This window comes from Hylobates moloch, unplaced genomic scaffold (assembly GCF_009828535.3).
Source record: "Hylobates moloch isolate HMO894 unplaced genomic scaffold, HMol_V3 SCAFFOLD_9, whole genome shotgun sequence".
Taxonomy (NCBI): Eukaryota; Metazoa; Chordata; class Mammalia; order Primates; family Hylobatidae; genus Hylobates; species Hylobates moloch.
The window spans coordinates 26,780,689-26,794,690 of record NW_026652284.1 but is presented as its reverse complement, the minus strand read 5'-3'; the positions used below and the strand labels follow the sequence as shown (position 1 = coordinate 26,794,690).

Genomic DNA, 14,002 nt, shown 5'->3' with positions numbered 1-14,002 from the left:
AAAGTGCTGGGATTACAGGCATGAGCCACCATACCTGGCCTGAAAAAACAGATTCTTTTTGTTTTTTCTGAGATAGATTCTCACTCTGTCACCCAGGCTGGAGTGCAGCAGCACCATTTTGGCTCACTGCAACCTCCATCTCCTGGGTTCAACAGATTCTCCTGCCTCAGCCTCTTGAATAGCTGGGACTACAGGCCATCGCCACCACACCTGGCTAATTTTTGTATTTTTAGTAGAGACGGGGTTTCACCATGTTGTCCAAGCTGGTCTCGAACTCCTGACCTCAGGTGATCCACCTACCTCGGCCTCCCAAAGTCCTGGGATTATAGGTGTAAGCCACCGAGCCCAGCCAAAAACAGATTCTTTACTGGGATACAGAATGTCACCATCGTGTCATAAGACTTCTCCAAGGTGGATTAATTTGGAATCCTGCTTACTTTCAAAAGTAAGCTGAGGGTTATCAAATAATAACTACATTTATGAGCACTTCTGCTCTACCAGGCATGATGTGGACACTTGGCATACGCACTGTTGGCTCATTAGCATGTAAGCTCCCTGAACCAGTGACCACCTCCCAGCTCAGTGTCAGGGATATCACAGGCACACTCAAAATCTTACTCTTCAATATCTTTCCTTTTAAATTATTTCATTTTAAATTAACTTTTAATTTTTTATTGTGATAAAATAGACATTACATAAGGTTTACCATTTTAACATTTTTTTTTTTTTTTTTTTTTTTTTTTGAGGTGGTGTTTCACTCTCATTGCCCAGGCTGGAGTGCGGTGGCGTGATCTCGGCTCACTGCAACCTCCACCTCCTGGTGTTCAAGCGATTCTCCTGCCTCAGCCTCCCAAGTAGCTGGGATTACAGGCGCCCACCACCACGCCCGGCCAATTTTTTGTATTTTTAGTAGAGACGGGGTTTCACTATGTTGGCCAGGCTGGTCTCGAACTCCTGACCTCAGGCGATCCACCCGCCTTGGCCTCCCAAAGTGCTAGGATTACAGGCGTGAGCCACCGCGCCCGGCCTTTAACATTTTTTTTGAGACAGAGTCTCACTCTGTCACCCAGGCTACAGTGCAGTGATGCAATCTTGGCTCACTGCAACCTCCGCCTCCCAGGTTCAAGCAATTCTCCTATTTCAGCCTCCAGAATAGCTACTCCAGAGTAGTAGGACTGCTGGCATGTGCCACCACACCCAGCAAATTTTTGTATTTTTACTAGACGCGTTGTTTCGCCATGTTGTCCAGGCTGGTCTCAAACTTGTGACCTCAAGTGATCTGCCCACTTCGGCCTCCCAGAGTGCTGGGATTACAGGCATGAGCCACTGTGCCTAGCCAGAATTTGACTATGCTAAGTGCTTCATATAAGTAGTATTGTACAATATTTGTCCTTTTGAGTCTGGTTTATTTAACCTGGCATAATGTGTTCAAAGTTAATTCATGCTATGGCATGTTTCAGTACCTCATTCCTTTTTTTTTTTTTTTTTTTGTGAGACGGAGTCTCGCTCTGTCACCCAGGCTGGAGTGCAGTGGCACAATCTCGGCTCACTGCAAGCTCCGCCTCCCGGGTTCACGCCATTCTCCTGCCTCAGCCTCTCCGAGGAGCTGGGACTACAGGCGCCCACCACCACGCCCGGCTAATTTTTTGTATTTTTTTTAGTAGAGACGGGTTTTCACCGTGGTCTCGATCTCCTGACCTCGTGATCCGCCCGCCTCGGCCTCCCAAAGTGCTGGGATTACAAGCCTGAGCCACCGCGCCCGGCCACCTCATTCCTTTTTATGACCAAATAATAATTCCATTGTATAGACATCCATTCATTTGGTGTATCCATTTATCCTTTGATGGACATTTGAATTGTTTCTACTTTTTGGCTATTGTGAGTAATGCTGCTATGATGCTATGAACACGGGTGTACAAGTATCTGTTCAAGTTCCTGGTTTCAGTTGTTTTGCATCTATACCCCGAAGAGGAATTGCTGGATCACATGTTTATCCTGTGTTTGTTTGTTTGTTTATTTTTGAGACAGAGTTTTCCTCTTGTTGCCCAGGCCAGAGTGCAGTGGCACGATCTCGGCTCACTACAACCTCCACCTTCTGGGTTCAAATGATTCTTCTGCCTCAGCCTCCTGAGTAGTGACATTACAGGCATGCACCACCACGCCCAGCTAATTTTTTGTATTTTTAGTAGATTCAGGGTATCCTCATGTTGGCCAGGCTGGTCTCGAACTCCTGACCTCAGGTGATCCACCCACCTTGGCCTCCCAAAGGCAGGGATTACAGGTGTGAGGGTGCCTGCCCTGTGTCGATTTTTTTCCTTTTTGTCTTTTTTTTTTGAGACGGAGTCTCACTCTGTCGCCCAGGCTGGACTGCAGTGACGCACTCTCAGCTCACTACAATCTCTGCCTCCCAGGTTCCCGCATTTCTCCTGCCTCAGCCTCCTGAGTAGCAGGGACTATAGGTGCACACCACCATGCCCAGCTAATTTTTTTTTTTTTTTTTGAGATGGAGTCTTGCTCTATCGCCCAGGCTGGAATGCAGTGGCGCGATCTCGGCTCACTGCAAGCTCTGCCTCCCGGGTTCATGCCATTCTCCTGCCTCAGCCTCCCGAGTGGCTGGGACTACAGGTGCCCGCCACCACGCCCAGCTAATTGTTTTGTATTTTTTTAGAAGAAACGGGGTTTCACCATGTTAGCCAGGATGGTCTCGATCTCCTGACCTCGTGATCCACCCACCTTGGCCTCCCAAAGTGCTGAGATTATAGGCATGAGCCACCGCACGTGGCCTAATTTTTTTTTTTTTTTTGTGATGGAGTCTCACTCTGTTGCCCAGTTGCAACTTCTGCCTTCTGGGTTCAAGCAGTTCTGCCTCAGCCTCCTGAGTAGCTGGGATTACAGGCACGCGCCACCACACTCAGCTAATTTTTGTATTTTTAGCAGAGACGGGGTTTCCTGGGCGACAGAATGAAGACCCTCTCAAAAAAAAACAAACAAAAAAAGGCCGTCTCTACTAAACATACAAAAAAAAACCAAAAAACTTAGCCAGGCGTGGTGACGGGTGACTCTGGTCCCAGCTACTTGGGAGGCTGAGGAAGGAGAATCACTTGAACCCAGGAAGCGGAGGTTGCAGTGAGCTGAGATTGCACCACTGCTCTCCAGCCTGGGCTATAGAGCAAGACTCTGTCTCAAAAAACAAACATGTGATGTAAGATTTATTACCTTCATATCAGACTGGACCTGGTGGCTCACACCTGTAATCCCAGCACTTTGGGAGGCTGAGGCAGGCCAATCAATGGAGATCAGGAGTTCAAGGACAGCCTGACCAACATGGTAAAACCCTGCCTCTACTCAAAATACAAAAATTAGCCGGGTGCAGTGGCACACGCCTGTAATATCAGCTGCTCAGGAGGCTGAGGTGGGAGCCTCGCTTGAACCCTGGAGGCAGAGGTTGCTGTGAGCTGGGATCACATCACTGCACCACTGCACTCCAGCCTGGGAGACAGAGCAAGACTCCATCTCAAAAAAAAAAATTACCAATTTGATTGCATTGAAGTATGCAAAATATTGTTCCTGGGTGTGTCTGTGAGGGTGTTGGCAAAGGAGATTAACATTTCAGTCAGTGGACTTGGAGAGGCAGACCCATCCTCAATTTGGGTGGGCACCATCCAACCAGCTGCCAGTGCTGCTAGAATAAAGCAGACAGAAGGTGGGAGAAGCTGACTTGCTCAGCCTTCCAGGCTTCATCTTTCTCTCATGTGGGATGCTTCCTGCCCTCAAATAGCAGACTCCAAGTTCTTTGGCTTTTGGACTCTTGGACTTAGACCAGTGGTCTGCCAGGGGTTGTTGGGCCTTTGGCCACAGACTGAAGGCTGCACTGTCGGCTTCCTCAGTTTTGAGGTTTTGGGACTCAGACTGAGCTACTATTGGCTTCCCTTTTTTTTATTATTTTTTTGAGACCGAGTCTTGCTCTGTCGCCCAGGCTGGAGTGCAATGGCACTATCTCGGCTCACTGCAAGCTCCACCTCCCAGGTTCACGCTATTCTCCTGCCTCAGCCTCCCGAGTAGCTGGGACTACAGGCGCCCGCCACCACGCCCGGCTAATTTTTTGTATTTTTAGTAGAGATGGGGTTTCACCGTGTTAGCCAGGATGGTCTCGATCTCCTGACCTCGTGATCTGCCTGCCTTGGCCTCCCAAGGTGCTGGAATTACACCACCTCGCTGGGCCTTTTTTGTGAGACTGAGTTTCGCTCCTGTTGTACAGGCTGGAGTGTAATGGCGCTATCTCAGCTCACTGCAACCTCTGCCTCCCGGGTTCAAGCAATTGTCCTGCCTCAGCCTCCTGAGTAGCTGGGATTACAGGTGCATGCCACCATGCCACACTAATTTTTGTTTATTTTAGTAGAGACAGTGTTTCATCATATTGGTCAGGTTGGTCTTGAAATCTTGACCTCAGGTGATCTGCCCGCCTTGGCCTCCAGAAGTGTTGGGATTGTAGGCATGAGCCACCGTGCCCAGCCCACTATTGGCTTCCTTGCTCCTCAATTTGTAGATGGTCTATCGTGGGACTTCACTTTGTGATCATGTGAGTCAATTCTCCTTAATAAACTCCCTTTGGCCAGGTGAGGTGGCTCACACTTGGAATCCCAGCACTTTGGGAGGCCGAGGCAGGCAGATCACAAGGTCAGGAGTTACAGATCAGCCTGGCCACCATAGTGAAACCTTGTCTCTACTAAAAAAAAAAATACAAAACTTAGCCAGGTATGGTGGCGTGCGCCTGTAATCCCAGCTACTCAGGAGGCTGAGGTAGGAGAATTGCTTGAACATAGGAAGTAGAGGTTGCAGTGAGCCGATATTGCTCCACTGCACTCCAGCCTGGGCAACAGAGCAAGACTCCGTCTCAAAAAAAGTTTTAAAAAATTAAATAAAATAAAAATAAACTCCCTTTCATATATACATATGTCCTATTAGTTCTGTCCCTCTAGAGAACCCTGACTAATACAGATTTTGGTACCATATTGGCCAGGCTGGTCTTAAACTCCTGATCTCAAGTGATTCACCCGCCTTGGCCTCCCAAAGTGCTGAGATTACAGGCATGAGCCACTGTGCCCGAGCTGTGTTGATTTATTTTATGTTATTTTATTTTATTTTTATGTGATGGAGCATCGCTGGAGTGCAGTGGCACTATCTCAGCTCACTGCAACCTCTGCCTCCTGGGTCGAGCAATTCTCCTGCCTCAGCCTCATGAGTAGCTGGGATTACAGGCGCCTGCCACCTTGCCTGGCTAATTTTTGTATTTTTAGCAGAGATGGGTTTTCACCATGTTAGCCAGGCTGGTCTCGAACTCCTGACCTCAAGTGATCCACTCGCCTCAGCCTCCCAAACTGCTGGGATTACAGGCATGAGCCACTGTGCCTGGCCCACACCTAGCTAATTTTATAAATTATTTGTAGAGATATCTTTAGGTCTTGAACTCCTGGCATCAAGGGATCCTCTCACCTTGGCTTCTCATAGTGCTGGGATTACAGGTGTGAGCCATAGCAATGGTCTTTATTATTATTATTATTATTGTTATTTTGAATTATTGTCTGGCAGCCTCTTGGGCCAGAGTAGGCTCAGAGAGACTCCTGATATATATATTTTTAATAATAGCTATCCTAATGGGTGTGAAGTGCTATCTCATTATGGTTTTGATTTGCATTTTCCTAATGATTAGTGATGCTGGGCATCTTTTCATGTGCTTATTGGCCATCTTTGGAGAAATGTCTATACATGTCCTTTTGCCCATTATTGAACTGGGCTGGGTTTGTGTTGTTGTTGAGTTATGAGTTCCTTATGTATTATGGATATTAATCCCTTATCAGATATATTATTTACAAATATGTTCTCTGATTCTGTGGATTGTCTTTCCACTCTGTTGATAGTGTCCTTTGATGTACAAGGGTTTTCTTTTTTTTGTTTTCTGAGATGGAGTTTCGCTCTTGTCCAGGCTGGAGTGCAATGACGCTATCTCGGCTCACCGCAACCTCTGCCTCCTGGATTCAAGCGATTCTCCTGCCTCAGCCTCCCGAGTAGCTGGGATTATAGGCATGCACCACCAGGCCCAGCTAATTTTTTTTGTATTTTTAGTAGAGACAGGGTTTCACCATATTGACCAGGTTGGTCCTGAACTTCTGACCTCATGATCTGCCCACCTCGGCCTCCCAAAGTACTGGGATTACATGCCTGAGCCACCATGCCCAGAATTTTTTTTTTTTTTTTTTTTTTGAGACAGAGTCTCACCCTGTTGCCCAGGTTGGAGTGCAGTAGCACGATCTGGGCTCACTGCAACACCGCCTCCCGGGTGCAAGCAATTCTCCTGCCTCAGCCTCCCAAGTAGCTGGTATTACAGGCACCTGACACCAGGCCTGGCTAATTTTTGTTTTTTTTTTTGAGACGGAGTCTTGCTCTATCACCCAGGCTGGAGTGCAGTGGCCCGATCTCGGCTCACTGCAAGCTCCGCCTCCCGGGTTCACGCCATTCTCCTGCCTCAGCCTCTCCGAGTAGCTGGGACTACAGGCGCCAGCCACCACGCCCGGCTAATTTTTTTGTATTTTTAGTAGGGACGGGGTTTCACTGTGGTCTCGATCTCCTGACCTCGTGATCCGCCCGCCTCGGCCTCCCAAAGTACTGAGATTACAAGCGTGAGCCACCGCGCCCGGCCTGCCTGGCTAATTTTTGTATTTTTAGGAGCGACGGGGTTTCACCATGTTGGCTAGGCTGGTCTCCAACCCCTGACCTCAGGTGATCCGCCCACGTCGGCCTCCCAAAGTGCTAGGATTACAGGCGTGAGCCACAGCACCTGGTCGGATTTTTCATTTTAATTTGAAAATTAATGTTAACATTTTAAAATTTGATGAAGACCAATTTATTTTTTGTTGCTTGTGCACCATTGTGTTATATTCAAGAAATCATTGACAAATTCGATGTCATTTTCCCCTGTGTTTTCTCTAAGAGTTTTATAGTTTATGGTCTTACATTTAGGTCTTTGATCCATTTTGAATTAATCTTTTTTTTTTTTTTTGAGACGGAGTTTTGCTCTTGTTGCCCAGGCTGGGGTGCAATGGTGCGGTCTCGGCTCACTGCAACCTCCGCCTCCTGGATTCAAGCAATTCTCCTGTCTCAGCCTCCTGAGTAGCTGGGATTACAGGCATGCTCCACCACGCCCGGCTAATTTTGTATTTTTAGTTATGTTGGTCAGGCTGGTCTTGAAATCCCGACCTCAGGTGATCTGCCCACCTCGGCCTCTAGGAGTGCTGGGATTACAGGCGTGAGCCACTGCGCCTGGCCTTTTCATCCTTTGTATATGGTATAAGATATAGAAAAAGTTTGAGGGCCGGGCGCGGTGGCTCACGCCTGTAGTCCCAGCACTTTGGGAGGCCGAGGCGGGCGGATCACAAGGTCAGGAGATCGAGACCATCCTGGCTAACACGGTGAAACCCCGTCTCTACTAAAAATACAAAAAATTAGCCGGGCGCGGTGGCGGGGCGCCTGTAGTCCCAGCTACTCGGGAGGCTGAGGCAGGAGAATGGCGTGAACCCGGGAGGCAGAGCTTGCAGTGAGCCGAGATGCGCCACTGCACTCCAGCCTGGGGGACAGAGCAAGACTCCGTCTCAAAAAAAAAAAAAAAAAAAAAAAAGTTTGCTAAGACCTGGTGAAGGTAATTTCAATTTCCTCTGCTTCATAAAATAACATTGCAGGCCGGGCGCGATGGCCACGCCTGTAATCCTAGCACTTTCGGAGGCCGAGGTGGTCGGATCACCAGACCAAGAGATGGAGACCATCCTGGCCAACATGGTGAACCCGTCTCTACCAAAAATACACAAATTAGCTGGGCGCAGAGGCACACGCCTGTAGTCCCAGCTACTCGAGAGGCTGAGGCAGGTCTCCTGAAGTCAGGGACTAGGTCTATTCCATTTGCTGCTATATGTAACACAGTCGCTAAAGAATTTTCTTTTATGCGCGCCACTACGAACGTATAACTTTTAAATTCTTTTGTTTTATTCCTGTCAGGGTTTCCCACACGAGAACACGCCGGACTATGCCCCCTCCACTTCCCAAATGCTAGGCTACAGATCTGAATTAACTTGCCACTTACGTATGATACTTGTTTAACCTACTAATTACGTTATCCGCCGCTCATACACAAAACCACATAACCTCAAAAAATACATAAAATTCCACCCGATTACCAACCCCCCACTTACTCCAAAACCGTTCTTTTGTCTAATATGCAACAGTAAAGCAGGGCGCCGGGACCAACGATCACCAGCTGCCCAAATAACAAAAAATTATGCTTCCGAAATCTCTTGATGTCGATTCCGCACGAAGAACAATCGAGTTGCCCTACGTGAGCCACTCACGACAGAAGCCCTTTTTGCTTTTAATAGGATCAAAGCAGAGTGGCAGTGTTACCAAATCCATTTTTTGATAAAGGTGAACACAAAATCCAAGCAACTCTTTATTTCAATTTCCTGAAGTTGAAAAGCGAATTCCATTTCTTCTGAACTGAAAGGAAGACTTACAAGGAGAATCTAGAATTTGTCCTTTCGATTTAGTTAGAAGAAAAGGACGTGAGTTGATATGCAAATATACGCAGGGCTTGCTGGGAAGGTGCTGGCGGGCACCGAGGGAGTGGCGGGGAAGAGCGGCTGCGCCAGCGAGGGAGGAACCGCTCTTTCCGGTTGCAGTAAGTGCTGGGTCTCTGTCGTCCACTGCTCACGACATAAGGCGTCTCATGGCGTTGGAATACCGGCTCTCAGCGGCTGTAGGTATCTGACTGGGGAAGACAAGAATCACAACCTATCCATATTGAAAATGTGTAACTTGTGCCACCCCTAGCCACCACCTTGGTGCAGCCCAGGCAGGCGTGCAGTGGAAGCACAAGGTCACAAGGTCACGCATAAGCTGATTGTCATGGTGTGTTCATATTGTGGCATGCTATATGCTGCACTTCGAAGGAGTATTAGAATTTTTTTTTAATCGAGTGAAAAGAGTTGTAGAATAACGTACAGCATAGCATTAATGTGAAAAATGAATACTGTACCTCAAATGACTGAAGTAGATCTTTATCAACACAATTTTTTTTTTTTTTGAGACGGAGTCTCGCTCTGTCGCCCAGGCTGGAGTGCAGTGGCGCGATCTGGGCTCACCGCAAGCTCCGCCTCCCGGCTTCACGCCATTCTCCTGCCTCAGCCTCCCAAGTAGCTGGGACTACAGGCGCCCACCACCATACCCGGCTAATTTTTTGTATTTTTAGTACAGGCGGGGTTTCACCGTATTAGCCAGGATGGTCTTGATCTCCTGACTTTGTGATCCGCCTGCCTCGGCCTCCCAAAGTGCTGGGATTATAGGTGTGAGCCACCGTGCCCAGCCTGTTCCCATTTTTTTTTATGGATAATGATGGACGGGTGCTGTGGGTCATGCCTGTAATCCCAACTACCCCAAAATAAAATATTAACCGGGCATCCTGGCATGGGCCTGTGGTCCCAGCTACCCCAGAGGCTGAGGCAGAAGGACTGCTTCAGCCCGGGAAGTCAACGCTACAGTGAGCCATAATCATGCCACTGCACTCCAGCCTAGGTGACAGATGAAGATCTTGTCTCAATATGTGACAATTGTAAAGAAATTGAAACAGCACAGAGATGATATAAAATGTGAGATGATAAGCCGGGCGCGGTGGCTCAAGCCTGTAATCCCAGCACTTTGGGAGGCTGGGGCGGGCGGATCACGAGGTCAGGAGATCGAGACCATCCTGGCTAACACGTTGAAACCCCGTCTCTACTAAAAACACAAAAAATTAGCCGGGCGTGTTGGCGGGCGCCTGTATTCCCAGCTACTCGGGAGGCTGAGGCAGGAGAATGGCATGAACCCAGGAGGTGGAGGTTGCGGTGAGCCGAGACTGTGCCATTGCACTCCAGCTTGGGCAATAAGAGTGAACTCCATCTCAAAAATAATAATAATAAATAATAAAGTAAAATGTTTTCAACAAAAAATACACAGGTATTTTACTTTCTTTAATATATTTTAATGAGGCCGGGCGCGGTGGCTCACGCTTGTAATCCCAGCACTTTGGGAGGCCGAGGCGGGCGGATCACGAGGTCAGGAGATCGAGACCACGGTGAAACCCCGTCTCTACTGAAAATACAAAAAATTAGCCGGGCGTGGTGGCGGGCGCCTGTAGTCCCAGCTACTCGGAGAGGCTGAGGCAGGAGAATGGCGTGAACCCAGGAGGCGGAGCTTGCAGTGAGCCGAGATCGTGCCACTGCATTCCAGCCCGGGCAACAGAGCAAGACTCCGTCTCAAAAAAAAAAAATATATATATATATATATTTTAATAATACATGGAGGTCCCTGCTCTTTACAAAGCAGAAGTCACAAGAGAAAGGAGATAAATAAACAGCTCTTACATTGTAATAGGAAGCAGATGTGTTGTATAAACTTGCGCGAAGCCCGGAGCTGGTGCTGTCAATTGCTCTTGCTATCATCCACCAGTGTTCTCTCTCTCCCTCTCTCTTTTTCTGAGATAGTGTGTTGCTCTGTTGTCCAGGCTGGAATGCAGTGGTGCAATCATAGCTCACTGCAGCCTGGAACTCCTAGGCTCAAGCAGTCCTCCTGCCTGTCAGTCTCCTGGGTGGCTGGGACTACAGGTCCACATCAACATGCTGAGGCTAATTTTTTTTTTTTTTTTTTTTTTTTTTTTTAGAGACAGTGTCTCCCTATCTTGCCCAGGCCGGTCAAACTCCTGGGCTCAAGCAGTCCTCCTGCTGTGCCTCCCAAAGTGTTGGGATTACAGGTGTAAAGCCACCACATTTGACCTTATCTCTCTTTTTTTTTTTCCCAGACAGTCTCACTGTGTTGCCCAGGTTGGAGTGCAGTGGCACGATCTCGGCTCGCTTCAACCTCTACCACCCAGGTTCAAGCAATTCTCATGCCTCAGCCTCCTGAGTAGCTTGGGACTACAGGCACGCGCCACTACACCCGGCTAATTTTTAAAATATTTTTAGTAGGTTTCACCCTATTGGCCAGGCTGGTCTCGAACTCCTAACCTCAAGTGATCCACCTGCCTCGGCCTCCCAAAATGCTGGGATTACAGGCATGAGCCACAGTGCCCGGCCTGGCCTTATCTGTTTTTTGTTGTTGTTGTTTTGTTTGAGATGGAGTCTTGCTCCCATCGCGCAGGCTGGAGTGCACTGGCTCAATCTCTGCTCACTGCAACCTCCACCTCCCGGGTTCCAGCGATTCTCCTTCCTTAGCCTCCTGAGTAGCTGGGGTTACAGGCGTGCGCCACCACGCCCAGCTAATTTTTGTATTTTTAGTAGAGACCAGGTTTCACTATTTTGGCCAGGATCTCTATCTCCTGACCTCGTGATCTTCCTGCCTCGGCCTCCCAAAGTGCTGTACAGGCGTGAGCTAGGGCGTCCAGTCCTTATCTCTTAAAAAAAAAAAAAAAAAAAAAAGGAAGAGGCTGGGCGCGGTGGCTCACACCTGTAATCCCAGCACTTTGGGAGGCCGAGGCAGGCGGATCACGAGGTCAGGAGATAAAGACCATCCTGGTTAACATGGTGAAACCCCATCTCTACTAAAAATACAAAAAATTAGCCGGGCGTGGTGGCGGGCACCTGTAGTCCCAGCTACTCGGGAGGCTGAGGCAGGAGAAAGGCGCAAACCCGGGAGGCGGAGCTTGCAGTGAGCCGAGATCGCGCCACTGCACTCCAGCCTGGGCAACAGAGCGAGACTCCATCTCAAAAAAAAAAAAAAAAAGAAAGAAAATTCATCTATTCGGGAAGCTGAGATGGAGGAGGATCGCTTGAACTCAGGAGTTTGAGGCTGTAGTGAACTATGATTGCGCCACTGCACTCCAGCCTGGGTGACAGAGTGAGACCCGGTATCATTTAACAATCGCCATAATTTCACCGTTCTTCCAACACCTTCCCATTGCATACTGAATATAATCTCAAATCCCCATCATAGTCTAGTCTAAAAGGTCCAGACTATAACAAACCCCTGCCTACCTCTCCAAACTCATTGTCTTTCCCGGTTACCAAAGCCCCAGCCACCTTGGCCATCTTGGTCCTTGAGTAAGTGTTTTCCTTACTGAAGACCATGGCTCAGGCCATCAGCCAGCTAGATAAGTCTGGCTTTTTCCAGTATTCTCTTCTATCACCCTTTTGTGCAGTTGCTAATTGTCTGTTTCCCACTCTAAGTTGCAAACTTTCTAAGGACAAGGATATCATACGTCTTAGCCACATAGCACATAGCAAAAGGCTCGTCACACAATGAGACTCAAACACTTGTCAAATGAACTTATATACATTAAACCTGGGTCTTAAAAAAGATATATAGGCATTCAACAACAAAAAGTGGTATGCCAGACCCTAAAAAGAATGGAGAGCAGTGGCAAGGACATAAGGCTAGGAATACAGCTTGGAGCCCAATGTTCATGAGGACTTGAATCTGAGAATTTGGATTGGGTGGCAGTGTAGAGGGTGGACTGGGAACGTGGTAGGATGAGGATTAGGAAGATATAAAGACAGGGCAGGATGCCGCACCAATCTGGGCACCTCTTCCTAATTTCTACTGGCAGATACTGTGGCTCACTCTGGCCTGTCACAGCTTTTTTTTTTTTTTTTTTTTTTTTTTTGAGACGGAGTCTTGCTCTGTCTCCCAGGCTGTAGTGCAGTGGCGCAGTCTCAGCTCACTGCAAGCTCCGCCTCCCGGGTTCACGCCATTCTCCTGCCTCAGCCTCTCCGAGTAGCTGGGACTACAGGCGCCCACCACCACGCCCGGCTAATTTTTTGTATTTTTAGTAGAGACGGGGTTTCACCGTGGTCTCGATCTCCTGACCTCGTGATCCGCCCGCCTCGGCCTCCCAAAGTGCTGGGATTACAAGCGTGAGCCACCGCACCCGGCCTGTCACAGCTCTTTATACATTTTTTGGTGTGTTTGTGGGTTCTCCATCTTACTGTGAACCTTACAGATGCTGGAATTGGGTCTTACTTGCATGCCTAACATTCCAGCATACAGTAAAAATAACAGCTGTTCTCTTTTTTTTTTTTTGATACAGAGTCTCGCTCTGTCGCCCAGGCTGGAGTGCAGTGGTGCGATCTCGGCTCACTGCAACCTCCACCCCTCCAGGTTTAAGCAGTTCTCTGCTTCAGCCTCCGGAGTAGCTGCGATTACAGGCGCATGCCACCACGCCCGGCTAATTTTTCGTATTTCTAGTACAGACGGGGTTTCACCATCTTGGCCAGACTGGTCTTGAACTCCTGACCTCGTGATCCACCCTCCTCGGCCTCCCAAAGTGCTGGGATTACAGGCGTGAGCCACATAACAGCAGTTCTCACCAAGCATTTGACAGCCGAAAAACTGAAAGCATTAGAGAATGCTACAGGACAGGCTTTGGCTTAGTAGTGAGTTCTGAGTTCAAGCTGAGGCTCTGCACTTATTAGCTAGAACTTTGCTTAATCTCTCACAGGTCTCCTCTAAATGATTAAATGGCATAACGGAGGTAAGCGGATTAGCACAATTCCCGGCAAACAGTAAGCACTCAATTGTTATTACTGAATTGCCAGTTCACAGGCACAACCAACCGATCTCTCTCATCTCCCGGTTCCTGTGTTGCTAACTTCCTCGTTGAGGTCCAACAGGATACCTGTGGGGTAATGTGTCCCAGATGATATCCCGGTCCTGACACCATGACAAAGGCACCAACCAAAAATGGCGACCTCAAAGCCATCCGAGGGCGTCAATTACCCGTCATGCTACCGATAGATAAATAAGCAGCGTCGGGAAGAAAAGCTAGTGAAGGATTCTTAACGCCGGGGTGGAATACGCAGAGCTCGCTCATGCTGCCACTCAACCACAAGCAGTTAAAAGCGCAAGCTGCAGGGTGTAGCTACACACAGCTCAATATCGCCACCACGTGTCGGAGGGCAGTCTGCGCCTGCGCAAGCGAGGCGCGCGCCCG

General features: G+C 48.5%; 1 long non-coding RNA gene and 1 other non-coding gene across 2 annotated transcripts; both read right to left on the bottom strand.

Annotated features, from left to right (window-relative positions):
• Positions 1–8,278: 8,278 nt before the first annotated feature.
• Positions 8,279–8,412, bottom strand: LOC116814004 (U11 spliceosomal RNA). Its single transcript, XR_004371110.1, has one exon. It is a non-coding gene; the product is annotated as a U11 spliceosomal RNA (small nuclear RNA).
• Positions 8,413–8,481: 69 nt separating this feature from the next.
• On the bottom strand, positions 8,482–13,958 carry LOC116813180 (uncharacterized). Its single transcript, XR_009214915.1, has 2 exons — positions 13,688–13,958; positions 8,482–8,812 (listed from the first exon to the last, which is right to left on the bottom strand). It is a non-coding gene; the product is annotated as an uncharacterized LOC116813180 (long non-coding RNA).
• Between the last annotated feature and the right edge of the window lie 44 nt (positions 13,959–14,002).